At 41.1% G+C, this 16198-nt stretch overlaps 1 long non-coding RNA gene across 1 annotated transcript in view; it reads left to right on the top strand.

The window, feature by feature from the left end:
- LOC136294993 (uncharacterized) overlaps positions 1 to 10601 on the top strand; it is a 43803-nt gene extending 33202 nt beyond the window's left edge. The window contains exons 2-3 of the long non-coding RNA XR_010722575.1: positions 9608 to 9707; positions 10528 to 10601. This is a non-coding gene — a long non-coding RNA (uncharacterized lncRNA). The remainder of the gene's footprint in view (positions 1 to 9607; positions 9708 to 10527) is intronic.
- The last annotated feature ends 5597 nt before the right edge of the window (positions 10602 to 16198 follow it).

Genomic DNA, 16198 nt, shown 5'->3' with positions numbered 1-16198 from the left:
CTGTCCACAGGTTCTGCTGTCTGTGACTTTGAGTCAAACAGTGGAAGTACAACCATCACCTGTGTCGGATCTCATGTGGATCTGTGAACTGTCCAACCTGTGATGGTGATCCTGTTTTCCATGGCAATAGACTTCCTGTCTCCATTGCAAAATCCCCATCAGCAGCCGTGGTGTGGTACTGTGCCAGCAAATGCCTCCAAAGGGTCATTTCTGCACAAGGCACATTTCCTCCTCCTGTGACAAAAAGGTGGGCTGATTCTGCTATAGGTACATTTTGCAGGTACTGTAGAATTTTTATGGCATAACGATAAATGCAAAACTGCATTGTTTTCAGCAGGGAAAAAATTAGTTTTCTTAGTAAAAAAGGTACAACTTCTATTTTGTTTGGAAGAATACACTCAACTCTGCCTTCAGTTGTATCCCCAATTCTTTATGAGATAAGGGATACAGACTAGAGGTTTGAGATTGAATTGAGAGAACACACTGTCCTTTTGCAGGGGATGTTACTTCACAAGAAGAGCTCTTTGCGGTCTGTAGGCCAAAATGATGTATGATGTATTATCTTAAGATCATCAGTTACTGTCAGTTTGGAGACTGAGGAGAGTTTATTTTGTGATGTTCATGATTGTTTCTGTTCTCCTGCAAGCCTTTGCCTTGACTTCAGTTCTCTCAGGAATCTTAAAACTTACTCATAATATGAATTTTTTTAAAATTTTTTTTTGTTTTTTTAGCTTGGAGGTGTTTCTAGCATTCACATGCTTTCAAAATAACAAATATGCCCATGGTTGTGGGAAGGCTGTGGTAGGTGACTGCTTGAGAAAGGGGTTGGATGAAATGACCTCCGCAGGTCCCTGCCAGTCCGTGGCTCTCTATTTGTAACTCCTCAGTCTCTTCATTTGGATATCAGGGGATAGAGCAATAGAAACCTCTGTCCTGTTTTATTCTAGAAATGTTATCCATTCTACAAAACGGGTTCCCCACAGCAGTGGTGCTCACAAACATCGTAAGTGTTTTAGTCTAGTATATTTAGTTATTTTCTGTAGGTAATGCTTTGGATTTTGGTTCAACTTAGCACTTAAATGCCAAAGGCAGCCACACGAATAATCTTGAGGAAATCAAGAGAGGTCCTTTTATACTCAGTACTTAAGTGCTTGGCTGCATAAAAACCATCTTCGTGATTTTCACTAAAACAGTACTGAGAAAAGCACATAGTTTGTGCAGTAGAGAGATGGGAGCATGTGAGTCTCTACCTTTTACACAGCCTTTGAAATTCTGATGCTTAACTGTAAGCACTGCTGCAGAGTTATCTCTCAAAACACAATTTACTGCTTAGCAATGAAGTAAACTGGATTTTGGACAAATACCATCTTGTCCAATGACCAGATAGTCATTTGGGTCTTCTATTTTTGTTATTTTTTGGACTGAGCTGTCTAACCTATTTTCTGGGCCAATATCGACTGAAGAGAAACTCTCTTTCCTGTCACCTCACCCTGCTATGCAAGTATTCAGTCAGCTCAAATAATTTATTCTTACCTGAGAGCTGCTGTAGCTCATGGCAACTGTGGGCAGTCACCAGGGGATCACAAGGCAGCTTAAAGGCAGTATGGCAAAAGAAAGCCATAGATACGCTCTCAGCTCTCCAAATATATATCCCTTTTTAATTTTTTTTTTTTTTTTACTCAGTACACCCAGGTTATATTGAATATATCTAAATTGAAAGATTAAGATCACTGTGCCCCAAAGCAGTAAAAAGCATGTTATGGGACACTGTGGGCTTGTCCCACCCCTGCAAAGGGAACCAGGATGGGGATCACTCACCATTGTCAGCGCTCATCTGCCCTCTGTCAAAAACACATTTGCTGTCCTTTCTTGCATCTGAAAAGTTCTACACATCCACAGCATATGAGTAAATTAAACCAATGAGAGCTGGGTATCAGTACAGGATCAGTACAGGTCAGGCCCTTGTTCTGTGGTGGCAGTGCTGTCCCTGCAGCACGGGGCCTCCTGTTTGAACTGGAAGTGTCAAAATATTTTGATCTGCCCTCTGCCTAAAATGAAACCCTTCCTTGCAGTTCCAGCAAAGAAAACGGTTTTACAGTGGGTGTTAAGATAATGCAAACCTTAGTTTAAATGGGAATCAGACCTGGAGTGTGTGTATCGAAGACTATTTGAATTACATTCACCACTGTTTATGGGTTCTCAGGAGTTGCAGAGCCAGTTAAAAATGAAATAAAGCTTATGGAAAGGGGCTTATGTTTTCTACTTTGCTAAAAAAGAAATAAAGAGGAAAACATATTTGTGCCTGTTCAAAGGCTGCCCAAGGACAGCTTTCATTCTTTGTGACCTAGTTACATTAAATGCTTTCGCAGGAACTCCTCAGATACTTATTTAAAAAAAAAAAAAAAGAAAAAAAAAGAAAGGAAAACACAGATCAGTGCTTCTGATCTTCACTCCGAGGACACATCCAGGCTTGGAACCATCGACAGATATCTTGCATCCCTTGTTACCTGTACAAAAATTAAACAAAGCAAGAGATGAGCAGCACTGGAGGAGAAATTACCTCTGTCCATGGAACTATTAAATGCCATAGTTTAAGATCATTTTGTTTTTAAGAAAAAGTGCAGTCAGTTGTAACTTTGGCCAGCACAAGCTGACCTATTGCTATTACCCACTTTCATTGGTATTTTCCCCCCCTTTTGGCACAGTGCGAGTCCTTTGAGTATTTTGTCTGTTACCACCACACCTTCCCAGTCCACCTGAGAGTTTTCACTGGCTTTTGACAGAAGGTAGGAAATTCTGCATTAGACATACAGTGCCAGTGGTGCTTGTCAGCCAGGAGCCCAATTCCATCTGAAACTGATGGGCTTCAGAGTGCCCTGTGGCTTGAATCCTGACTAGGTGTATAGAGGAGCTGATCCCTCCACAGATTTGTTGATAAATGAAGTGTGTTATGGACTTTCTTACGTCCTACCTAAACCCCAAATTAGACTGTGCTTTGAGGGACAAAAAGCAAAGCTCTTTCTGTTACTTCTTGGTATTGTATCTGACTAATGGTGTTTGCTGGTATTTGAAGAACATGAAGCTGGAAGGATTTCCTGGGAGTTGCGATATATCCCTTTCTGTGTGCCAGGGCTTCCGGGAGAGAAAGAGAGTACACAGAGCTCCAGACAGCACTGGGCAGCAATACTGCATGTACACAGTGACAGGAAAAGCCGCCTGTGGAAACTTGAAGTTCTTTTGAATATCTTCTTGTCAGTGACTGAAATAGTTACAAATATTTTCTTTTTGGTGGTGTTGCTTTCTAACAAAGGGGGAAATACAAACTAATAAAGTCTGTTGTAGTTGCTTGCTGTGATTTGAAGAAGTTAAGATTTTTAGTATCCATTGTACTAATTCCCCTGACACTCTGCCCTATTAGGTTTGCCAAAATTAAAAAGACTTTTTAAAATTCAATGTTTTCTTGATACACTGAATTCTTGTATTTTTCCATCATTTGAATATTGAGTCATTGATATTTTATGTGTCACACAGGATGGTTGAGATATCAGAGAAAACTAATGATTTGCATAAGCATCCCAGAGGCATTTTTGGCTTCCTGGCATGCAGGAGCTTTAGCCTGTTGTCTTCACACAGAGTCTGCCGTAATGCTGCATGCCAGAGATGATAATTCACTTTGTGAAACATGATCAGAAGAACCTTTACGGAGGTGTGACAGATGCAGCTGTAGCCATCACTTGAAGCACTTTTCCATAACCTTAAAAATGTGTCTCCTTCTGATTTTCTTTCTTGATGACTTTCTTAGGTATTGTTGAGTTGCAGCTGTCATGGGCAATGAAATTCCTAAGAGAGCAAGGAAATAAAAAGGTTAAAGTGCCCACAGCCACAGTTTCAGGACTTAATTGGACATTAGCTACTCAACTAAGAGCATTCCCCCAAAGAATGGCGGAGTTCTTGCAGGCTTCAAACAATGGAGATGTGTGGGTTGATGCCATCTGCAGCCTAGGGCTGGTGGAACAAAAAGATGTTTGAAGAAGAGGGAAATTCTCAGAGATATGGTAGAATGGGAATGATCTGAAAGTAATCAATCATTAGGGTGACATAAATCACAACACACAAGAGCCCACAGCCAGGAGATGTCAAATACCGCCCGCAGCGCATCAGCCTCTCTGGCATCATCACTTTTGTGTGTTGTGCCACTGCTCCTTTGTGGGCCATCAATTTTGTGAGGTGATGAAGGCCGAGAATGCCGGGCTGCCCCGTACAGGCTAATGCAGCTTTATGATTGCGCACCCTAACGTGCGCTTGGGGCGCATTCATCCCGTGACCCGAGCCAACAACCGATTGTGAGCTGGGTGCCAAACCCGCCAGATGTTGCTTGATCTCATAATTACGTTAGTTCTGTTGCTCCACTGCAGCAGCATCAAAACAATACCAGCTAATCTGGGGCACAAAGAGAGGCTGCAGCTCTCATGTGGTCATCTGGTCCACGCTTGACATTTTTGCCTAAAGCTCTCAGATGTCAAACTTAATTTCTCTCCCTTGATTATAAGCAAAATGATCTGTGAGCAATATTAAAAAAAAACATTTATCAGCTGGAAAACAGCAAAAGGCATGGCATAAACTCATATAAATGTTAATGAAAAGCAGACAAAATTGAGCAATAGTATTGTATTCTTTAGGGTTTTATGCACTATTACTTAAGAGACTCTGGGAGAGGAGTCTAGAACAGGATTGAAGGACAAGCACAAAAAATATTGAAATTTACACCAACTCTTCTTATGGTTCAAAACACTGGTCTGGAACTCCTGTTATATAGAACAAGCATAATTCTCCTTTAATTTATTCTGATATTGATCATCAGATCAATGTAAATCATAAATCCCTTGATTTCAATAGAAAGGCTCCATCTTTCTGCTGTTGCCCATAAAAAATCTCATGACATTTTGGCTGCCTAGCTCCTTCCAAGAAACTGAACAAAGTGGTAAAACAAAGACTGTGGTGGTTATCTAATGAGGTCTATTCCTCTGAGTCAGAGTGATGCTATTTGGATGGTCTGTAGGGCAGTCTGAGCACAAGGCTCCAGGTCCCAGTACAAAAATACTTGAATGCATAGGACTCAAATTATCCTTCACTTAGTTGTATTGATCTTTAATTTGCTCATTTAGAGCTGAAATACAGCAAGGGTGTTTTCATCCCATTTTTGTCAGCCCTCAGCCCCACAGCTCACCAATGGGCACATAGCCCCTTTCCTTCACCTGCCTTCCAGCCTACAGAGCTCCAAGACCTGCGCTTGAGTTGTTCAGCACTGGTGCTGTACATGGGAGCAGTAGGGCTCTGCATAGCCCGGTGTAATTTTCTGCTTTTTCAAATAAATATGGTGAGGTCTCATCAGCAGCAACTGTTAAATTACAGCATTTTCCTTCCCTCTCAATAGTGAGCTAGGACACATATCTCAGACTAGGCACAAGGAAAATTGTAGCACAGAACAGGAGCCATCAGCTAAAAAGATTTTCTAAACAATACAAGTTGGCCTCTGTGTGCCCTACTAATATTCTCCATCTTGCAGTATTTTCATTTCAACTAAGAATATAAAGTCATGCCACATATAAGAGAAATTTTATTTCCTGTACTACTACATTTTTTTAGCATAATGGCCCATGTAGATCAGTGGGCAAATATTACATCCTAAAGTTTCAAATAATTTCCATCTTTACATTTCATATCTGATCTTTAATAAATGTTATTTTACACAGTGCAATTAGACTTCAGGATGTAAAACCCAGAGTAATCCAGAATATTTTTGCAGAGCTGGGTATTTTCAAGGTGCACTGACATCTAGATTCTGATCTAACTAATGGCACAAATCTGAAGCAATTTCCTAGAAATCAGTACAATTATATCAGCACAATCCCCATAAAAGTAGGATGAGAGTCAGACCTTTATTTCTTTTCCAGCCTGCTCCAGAGATCCAGTATTTTCCATTTAGTCAACTGAAGAGAACGGTAAAGGTATAGAAAGAAATGATAGAACTGAATTTTACTATTTAACATATGGGAAACTTGGTTATTATTTTACCATAAGCTTAAGCAGGAAAAAACGCGCTGCAGTAAAATGGAAAAAATTCACTTCAGGTGTTGTATCATGAAATCCAAGGAAGTGACATCAAAGATTAAACCTGGCCCATTTACTTTTAAGCTGTTTTGTTTAAGTATCAGATTTTATGTCTGGAGATTTTCTCTACTCTGTGAATTTTATTCCTTTTTGTAAGCATAAAACTGAATAAGGATCAAGAAGAATTTATTTCGTCGCCTCAGTACCAGCATAAGACCCTCATGTTGGCCCCTGAAATTCTTTTGACAGTTTTGGGTGTTGTGTAGGGAGCAGCTGCACGCTGGGGTCAGTGTGCAGGGCAAATGTGGTGCAGGGTGGTTTCAGACAAGCAGGAGGCAGTTGCTTGCCCATGGGGAACCCTGGCTCTCCTACTGCCAGAGCAGCCCTTTTGTTCCAAGGACAATCGTCTGCACTGCCTGGTCACAATGAGACAGGTGTAATTTTGTGTGGGATAACATTGTCTCTTGGTCATTGTTCTGTCTGCAAAGGAGCAGTGGGAGTGCCAGTGCCGTCTGGGCAGGCAGAGGTGCCGTGGTGTCTCCTCACACCCCCTGAAGCCACAACCTGTTGCCAGCTCTGCTGTCCTCCTGGGCTGAGAACTGTTTCCTTTGATTCGTTTCACCAGTTCAAAAGAGTGACAGAAGATGCTTGGGAAACTACAGGAAAACTTCCAAACTCTTATGGAAGAAAGAACTAAACAGACACAAAAGGCCTTATTTTGGTTAATGGGAACCAAAGGGGAGAACATATCAGGGATGGGCGAGGTGGGGACAGTGGGAGAGGTGGCTCTGGGCTGACCCATTGCCTGCAGGCAGCAAGGTGCCCTGGAAGTCCTTGGTACATAGAAGTCTCCTTTGGGACTCTCTGCCATGGGCCAGCCCTCACTCCTGCCCTGGAAGTAGAAGTAGATCTGTCAAGATAAATTTTGATCCCAGTCCAAAACTGAAAACTTTTTTTGTGGGAAGAAGTTAACTGGAACTGATGAAGTTTCTTTTCATGGATTATTTAAGCAGTACAAGATGTTGTTAATGCTGAGTTTCTTCCATGTTATTTGGGGAAGTATGTCTGATTATGTAAATTAAAAGTTGCTGCTTAAAAATATTTTGCTTGAGAGATTGCAAAGGCAACACAGTAAATGAATTAAGATCAGAGAGTCTTGCTCAAGTGAGAAGATTGCATAAGTAACCGCATGTGGTATTGAAAAATACATACTGTTTACAATGTATTCTTGCAAGATCCTTAAATATTTCACTTTGAGGTTTGCTTGATATAAAATATTGCATTTGTTCAAGCTGTCTCGCAGGCTGGAACCTAAGCTGATTTGCAGCTACATGCAGATTAAAACCACTATGCTGTCCCACTGCAATTTTGGATTTAATTTGGTTAGTTTCCGTCTTTTTAAGAGAAACAAGAGAGTTTTCAAACCAACAGGCATTGACTGCTTACCTAATTAAAAATGTATCCATCTGCTGGTGGCTGACTTGTTATTCAAAGCATACAGATCTAAGTAGGTTGATTTATTTATGAAGACCTTATGACACTGAGAGATATGCACTCAAAAACATGCAAAAATAAATGTGGTTGCAGATGGGTAGACACACACAGATCTTTATGGGGTTCTAAATAACAGATAGAGAGAATTTGGAAAATGTGCTTTAAAGGGAAGATCCTTTTATGTTGCTTTCACGTGTTTAACATTTAGAGCTCAAATAACAGAGCAGCCAGAGAACATGTGAGATAACTCTAGTCTAAATATCCTATAGTGCCTTTTAAGTTGTGACAATTTTTTTTCTGAAAGCTTAGTGTGAGTGATAGACTCTGAAGCAGATGCATTTTAAGCAATGTTTTATTTAGAGAACACTTTAAAGGGAATTTTAATTAAAGGAGAAAAAAAAATCATTAGCACTCAAAAACATCATGCATTGGAATCCGGCTAAATGCTGTCTTCTTATATTTGATTTCATTGGTGTATTGGCAAATGTCTCCCAAATTAAGTTTCTTTGCTCAAGCTTTGAAAACTTCAAGTTCTGATGGATTCATTCTCAATGCTATAAATATTGTTGCAATCCTCAGGTAAAATTAATTCATCAGTTTATGAGCTCTAGGAACTTCCCAGGGTGACAAAGCCATCAGGTATTTCCACGTGGGGTGTGGAGCTGCTGGCATCACACTTCAAGTCATTTCTGGGGCAGTTCCACTGCTGTGGGACTTCTGACACTGGTACAAAGGGAGTGGTGCCGCAGCTTGCTCAGAGCTCTCTCCAAGAGGCTCTATGTGTAGGTGGTCTGCATCTGCCACCTGAGAAGTCTGAGGAGAATGGAGAATGCCGTGTCTGGGACAACTCTGGAGCAGCTTTATGGCCTCTGGTTCTGTTTACAGCACAGTTTCTAGTGGGTCCTTCTGGTTTTTCCTTCCATCCACATGCTTTGCAGCATGTTTATTCAGGTTTTGCACATTTGCATGCCTGTTTGTGTTCATTGGTAAAAAAAAAATCATCAATAATAGACTGAAAACATTTCTTTACAGATCACCTTATTATGCTGGTGTCCTCTTAAATTGAAACTGTCTTGCACTAGATGATAAAGTTGCTTTCAGGAGAAATGTATTTCTTACCAAACCATGCATTGACAATTGTGCTTAGCTTCACAAAAAGATAATTCTCTAATCCCAAGGTCAGTTTAAGCTGATTCCCCAGTAATACACTTTCAGATTCCCTTTGAATTGCTTTTTAGTTCCATGTCAAGACAAATGTGGGTTTTCTAGTGCCAACAAAATACAGAAACATGGTTTGTATGTAGATTAGCTAAGGAGGATATTAGAGTGAGTTGCCTTTTGGTAGGAAGCCATCCTGGCATTTCTTTGGAAAACTCTAGAGATGTTTGAATAATCCTTATACTAACAGATGTCACCACTGGGAATCTGTTTTACTTTTACAGCCCTTTGTTTGATTATCTTGCTGGTATTTTTGGATATTTTGGAATGGGGTGTGGATGTGTGTGAAACTCAAACAAATCTATATTTTCTTTTACTTGATTTCTCCCAAAGATATATTTTGATATAAGTTTCAGATCGTAATCAAGGGAAGAAAACCCATAAATTTTGCTATGGGTGTTCCTTTTGTGCAGAAGTGAGAGGACAAAAAAATGACCAAGAATCCTTTCCTTTTGTTTCCAACCCACTGCAAATGACTGTTTGCGGTTTTCCTGGTCCCGTGCAAGCCCTGGAAATGGGGGACAAGGGATCACAATGGGTCAAGGCAAATAGTTAGTCACACTCTGTCTTAGAATTGAACCCATTGTTCAAGCAAGGCAAGCAAGTTTTCCACTACTAATTTTGGTCTGCATTGGAAACTGTGGCCAGTGTGGTTGTGTGAATAAGGATTAGTAATGGTGAGTGGGCACGGGAGGTAGCTGAAGGGGTGGCATTTTTGTGTCTGTAAAAGCTGTAGTGGCTGCACATTTCTCCCCAAACTTAATATTTTTGCTCTTTGCCTCAGAATACTGCAAGAGGACTTCTTTGGGAAAAAATATCATTGCAAATATCAACTGTACACATGTTAGGAAAGTCTCACAATCAACTGTCTCAGTAAAACACCAGTGAGTAATTTCTAATGGAAATCTGGCTTTTAAGGTAGAATTCAGGGAGATGTGTCCCTTCACTTTATTGCTGTTACCGATCTGTGTGCAAGAAAATAAGTTCAGGGTTTGGGTCTGACTTCCATTCAAGGAATGAGATGTTACTGCTGAAGGAAAGGTCAGAGGGAACTGGGACACACAAAGAGTGTTTGCAGCTGGAGAAAAATTGTTCATGGTGCCTTTGGTGTAGGAAATAGGAGGAACTAATTTACATGTCAGAAATTTAAAAATTCTTAAAATGAGGTTCATGCCTGTGAAATGTGTAATGCAGGTGTAAAACCTGTGACCATCTTTTGTTCTAATGCAACAGTGATGTTCAGCTCCTTCAGAGTGGATTTGAGGTCTGGTTGTGCTAAAAGCTGTACAAGAATATGTCAGTGCATGACAAGACCCATCAGATGGGTATAAATAAAAAGAGAACAAGGAAATACTCTGGCAGCATTGCCCAGCACAACAAACCACCTTATTCTCTGAACTCTTCCAATATCAGTGACAGCACTGAGGAAAATAATGGCTGCCACATTTCCAATATAAAAGCTAAAGATGGTTGTTTGTTTGTTTGTTTGTTTTTCCATTGTCCTTGCAGTTTTTCATCTCTGTGCCTACTATTTTGCTTACATGAAGTTAATCCAGAATTTGCAGTAATTCTGCTAAAAAATCAGTGTAAATACTGAACTAGAGCACACACACGTACATATGCTCACTTCTTCCAGTTAGTGGTTCCCTGAAACAGGACAAGTAGTTTCTTGGCTAACAAACAACCATTCTTTTGTGTCTGCAGGTAATCTGAAATCAGGACAGAGAAACACAGGCAACGCTTCAGGTTCTCAATAAGCTCACCATTACTTAAAGGCTCTAGACCATTAGTTACTCTAGACCATTAATTACTCTAGACCACAAGTTCCACACTTCCTTACGGATGTTACCACAAGGAACTGCACCTCTCCGTGTTCTTGGCAAAAGTGGCACAACAGGCACTAGAAGCCTGCAGATGTCTCTGACTTTATGTTCATTTAGCATCACTGTTTTTACATGGGCAGCCACATACATCCAGCTTCAAAAGTGTTGCCGCACTGGCTGTTTCGGGAGGTCTGTGCAGAACTGGGAGCAGAGCCCTTCTCCCAGAGGTAAACTCACAAAATTAACCTTTCTCCTGTCCTGTGAATGTATGAGTCATGCCTGCATGCATAGAAAAAAAAATGTACAAATACTTGCCACTTTTTGGAACAAAAAGCAATGATTTTTTATTTAATTGTAAAGAAGGACAAAGAGTCTGCCCTACTATTAAAAATAGCATACATTAAAAAAGAAGGAGGGGTTGGTATTTTTTCTTACTTTACGCAGTTTTCTTCTATATGGTTGCAAATATTTTGTTCATAATGATGTGAGGACCATCTCAGATAGGATGGTTTAATCTGAGTTAATTAGGATTTACACTCTATTAGAAGTGCCAGAAAGCTTCAGTGCTCTGTAGGGAACCTGTCTCTGGTGCAGTTTGATTGGTACCATCATTGCATAAATAATCTCTGAAAAGATCGCTGTCTCTGAACACACAGAATAAAAATGAATTAGAGCTCTGACACTCTATTCTTTTGACAGTTTTACAGAAAAGACAATTCAAAGATTTTTGCACAAAAATTATCATTGTTTATACTGAACTTTTACTGGTGCAATTAAAGTAATGTTTTATTTTTTTTTTTAATAATACCTGCAGTAAATTATGGCAGGAAACCAAAAATCCCAGTATGAAAAAAAAGTCTGGGAAACACTTTGTTTTAATTTCTATTAATTATAAATTTATTCTGTTTTCACATGAAGGGTCCAATTCTGCCTACATATTAAAGCTTAGTAGCTAAGCTGCTGGTAAAGTTCAGCTTTACTTTAGAACAGGCCAGAATCTTGTTCAGAATTTTAAACTGTGACCCTATTCTTGGCAGAGAAAATCCAAGTCTGCCTGACTGATTCTTTTTCCCAGAGCAGAAAAATGGGCGGGTGCTCTTAAGGAAGTCTGGATGCAGTTTGTAGTTTTGTCTTTACCTTCCCACTCCAGCTAAGGCTCCTCGCAGCTGCTGCAGGCAGATTCCCCCCTCTCTCTGGAAGCCCTTTGGCTGCCATTTGTTCCATTATTCACGGCACGGGCTCCGAGGAACCCTTCGGAGGATGCTGCCCCTGCACGTCCCCTCTGGCTGGTGGCCCCGGCCCTGCCACGGCTCTGCCCCCACCGGCACCGCTCCTGCGCCAGCCCGGCATCCTCATCCCACCAACTTCTCATTTCTGGAAGCTGACGCCACTCCCCAGTGATCCCGACTGAGTAAGAAGCACAGCTGCTGAGGACAGGCAGTACAAACACCGAGATATTCGAAAGCGGTTTGTAATAATTAAGGTGTCTGTTAACCTCCACGGCTCTAAATAACCTTTCGGTGAAACGTGGGCAAGCACATTCCTCTCCAGGTTGCCAAGCATCTGTGCACTGCAGCTTTATACAGTTATTTGCTCTGGTTTATTGGTCACACTTTCACAGGAAAAACCTGCGGGTCCCTGCTTGCCCCCGGCCTTGCTGAGGGTGAGAGCTGCAGTGAGCTAAGCCGTCACCTCTGCTGCAGAGGTGGGAGCTTGCATTGGTTACATTTGAGCTGCTTATTCAGTGGAAAGCAGTAATACCTGTTCTGACATCTTGGTGCATTTATTTCACTGCTTCATCCATACTGATTTTACCCTTTGCCAGTGCCCTTTTATGTTTATTTATTTTAGGAAACCTAATCTATATTGTAAACACTCCTGGATTTGTAAATAGCTTTGCTGATAGGATTTCCTTTCATGGACCTGATAATGGCATATTATAAATTTTAGACTAACTATGAGATTTGAGTTGTGTTGCCAGGACCAATGTAATAAAAGATACTACTTCAATTGTCATTAAAATCTTGTTACATTTCACGTACGCTTCTCTAGTTTTCCCTTAGCACTGCTGGTTAGAAAAGGCAAAAAAAATCTATGCATCTGTCTGTCTGTATATTGTCAAGTCACGCCGTGTGCCTACTCTGAATAAAGACACTGTCACAGGTCCTGTAATCAGCATCAAGGCAGTAATGAATAGGAAAATCTTGTGATGATGATCACGATTAACAAAAGGAAGTGTAAATAATCTACAGTGCCTAAAGCTCACATTTTTTGCAGAGTGGATTTGCAAGTGAGCTATAAACCTGATCCTTTTCTTATTGAGGTCAGCAGCAAAACTCCTGCTAATCCCAGCTGAAACAAAATCATTCTGCCAGCTTGATGTTTATAGAAATGCATATTACCTTCATGGAGATTCTCCCGCTAAGGCTTTTTGTATTAAAGCCTGCAACTTCATCTAAAACAAACATGACCTGAGGAATGAAATCTTACTCATATCAAATAAAAAGCTGTTATTTTGAAATAGCTAGCAATAAATTTTGTCAAGTAATCTACTGGCAAATGTTTAATACTCACAGATCCAAAAGAATCAGTAAATCCAGGGAGGGAAAGGCTGGGCACATCTGAGCACTGGGAAGGAGCCGGCAGTGACTCTCTGGTGCCAAGCCTGATAAAGGTGCACCTTTGGGGCATTATTTCCTTTGACAATGAGACTCTGTGTGTGAGTCTTACACTTCCTGGGGTTATTTTACACTCTTTTGCAAATAGCCAAGTAGTGTGGAAGTTGTGTGGGAGTGGAGTAAATAGGATTGAATTTTTGTAGGAATAGGCTTTTCAGAGGAGAGGGGTGAATTTTTCCTGCAGGCTGTGGAATTGCATACTAAAGGAAGAGCTTGTGCTTCCTCCCCCCTGCTTTCTTTCTTCCTTTTTTTTTTTTTTTTAAATTTTTTTTTTCCTTTCCCCCATCTAAATGTAGTGCTGGGCCTCAGGAGGCCCATGAACACACAGAGCTTCCTACTGAGGTTGTCACTTGACTGACAGCAAAAAGCTTCTGGGGAGATGGACGAGCATGAGTAGGTGGACACAGAAAAATGGAGAATGAAAAGATAAAGTAAAAATAGGATCGAATGTTCATCCAAAATCACAGCCCTTTCAGGGGCTTATTGTAACTTATAAATGTTGTGTTTGTGATTGGAAAAAAAATAAAGCAACTCTGTGTGTCTAAGCATACATGTGTGTGAGACTTTTGAAATCCATTCCGTGTTCTGTTAGAAATTGTATTAACTACAGAGATACATCCAAGACAATGCCCTTGTGTCAATGCCTAATTATTTAGACACTAATATACGCAGTGCTTTAAAATATAAGAACAAATTGTCAGTGAGTAGAAAACACAACAATATTTCAGCCCTTATATTTCAAGATGGTTTACAGTTTCTCCGAGGCTCTGTGTTTGTGTGTCCATGTGCCTGTTGGTCTGTACCACACGAGTCCTGATCTCTAAATAATTTGGCGGGGGTTGACCTCTCTGAAGCAGACAGGGATCAAACATTTAACACACTGTCATAATTATTACAGTGTCTGCTGCAAGTGAATACAGTTTCACTGAGGAACTGAGACAAATACAAATCTGAGACAAATACCAGAGACGCTGGCTGTGCTTTATTGAGCTGCATTAAATTGACCGTTTAAATGGTGTAAACTTGATGATGGTGCAAACATGATCAGCTCCCATCAAAGCCAAATCACTCCTGATAGTGAGTTACAAGAACATAAATTGTCAGGCTGGCAGCAGTGCAGGCTGCTCAGGTAATAGGCGTTGTAAGACAAATGCAACAGCTCCAACGGCTGTAACAAAATTTTAAGGAATAAATTTTGATGTCAGATGCTTTGTTGAAGGGTGGAGTTACTGGCTGAAGCCAAGAACAGGATTTAGTCCAAGTATCAATGGCATCTGTTAAAACCAAGCTGGGCTTTTACGATTCGTTGAAATGACACAAAGTAAGAAAATCATGATTATTTTGGCAAGACTTCTTAAAAAAACCCCACATACTGGAGCCAAAACAGAGTAGATTTGGTAGGATTGCAAACATTTTATTTTATTACATTTGCAGGCCTTTTTTACATTGTCTGTGTTTATTTTATGTGACTTTTTAAAACAAATTAAAATTGCATTAAATTACAGAAAAAAATTTAAGGTTTCAAAGCATTTTATATATTTTTAATGACGACTGACTCTTCTGGCATTGCCACAAAAATAACTTTAATTAAAAAAAGAAGATGTTTTGATGCTTCACCATTCCCATAAAGTTTATCCTGACTAGTAGTAGGTCTGTCAGAGGCATCAAAGATGTGAAAAGAACATTCAGATAGTTTTAATTGAGGACTGCCTATATTTCTGTGTAAATAATAAAAAGGCACTAAACCTTTTCTTCCTTCTCATTAGGCCAAGAATTCTTGCTGATAATTAAAGTCAGGAAGTACAAGTTTTAACAGTTGCACTGACTGTGCTACACTGTTTTCTAACGCCCATTATCCAAGCAGCCGCTTAAAAGATTTATTTTCTACGGAAAGAGAAAAAAACCACACCAGCTATCTTTGCAAGGCTATCTTTAAGGTTCTGCCAGTGGGAGCTCCAAAAGAAATGTTCAAGGTTAAGGAAAACAATCTAAGCCTCAGGAATAGGAACCTCATTGTAAATAATGTGTTAATAAACCTTCTTAACAGCAGTTTTAAGAACCAAAAAATGCATCCTTCCTAGATCTTGACCTGAAATTAAACCAGGTGAAAGATACTCTATGTTTTAAGCAAAAAGCGTCAGTAAGGGTGTGTTTGTAAGTATTATGTTTCACAGATACTAGAGTTTGGGGTAAAGTAGAGTGATTTAAAGAGAAAACAGCAGATTCTGAGCAGGCGTGTCTCCTGATGCACAGAATTGTTAGTCAAACTTTAAGGCGCTTTCAAAGTATTTTTTAGCTAATCGAGCCTGTAAAAGGCTTCTGTGCGGAAACTACAGCTAACTCTGGCAGGGATTCGTTTTATCGCAGACGGAGGGAAAAATCCTCGGAGAGTCTGGGTGCGATTCTCGAGTCCGGGGTGCCGGGATGCGGCCGGGGGAAGGAGCAGCGTCCCGCACGGAGCGAGGGGAGTGCGGGGGGTGCCGAGAGGCGCTGCGGGAGCCGGGGAGCTGCCCCCAGGGGAGCCGGGGGCTGTCACCGCCTCCGCATCTGCGGGAAACTGAGGCAGCGCCGCCGCCAAGAGCCGCGGGCGGGAGCGCGGGGGACTCGGCGCCCGCAGAGGGAGGCGCTGCGGGAACCGCCGGTTCTGGAACCTCCCGAGGCTCCGGCAGCGGTACCGACAGCGGCGGAGCATCACGGGGCGGGCAGCGGGGGAGCTGCGCCGTTTTCCCCGGTCCCGCAGCGCTGTCCTGTCAGGCCGGACGGACAGACAGACAGGTCCGCGGGCAGCTCTGTGAGTGAGTACGGACTGTTCAAAGACGCTGCTCACCCCACGGGCGCTGCCTGACCCATCCAAGGCTTAGCGGGCTTCTAAAA

This window comes from Chamaea fasciata, unplaced genomic scaffold, assembly GCF_029207755.1.
Source record: "Chamaea fasciata isolate MVZ Bird 193981 ecotype frontalis unplaced genomic scaffold, bChaFas1.0.hap1 SCAF_11, whole genome shotgun sequence".
Taxonomy (NCBI): domain Eukaryota; kingdom Metazoa; phylum Chordata; class Aves; order Passeriformes; family Sylviidae; genus Chamaea; species Chamaea fasciata.
The sequence above is the reverse complement of the archived record's forward strand: the minus strand, read 5'-3'. Positions and strand labels throughout refer to the sequence as shown.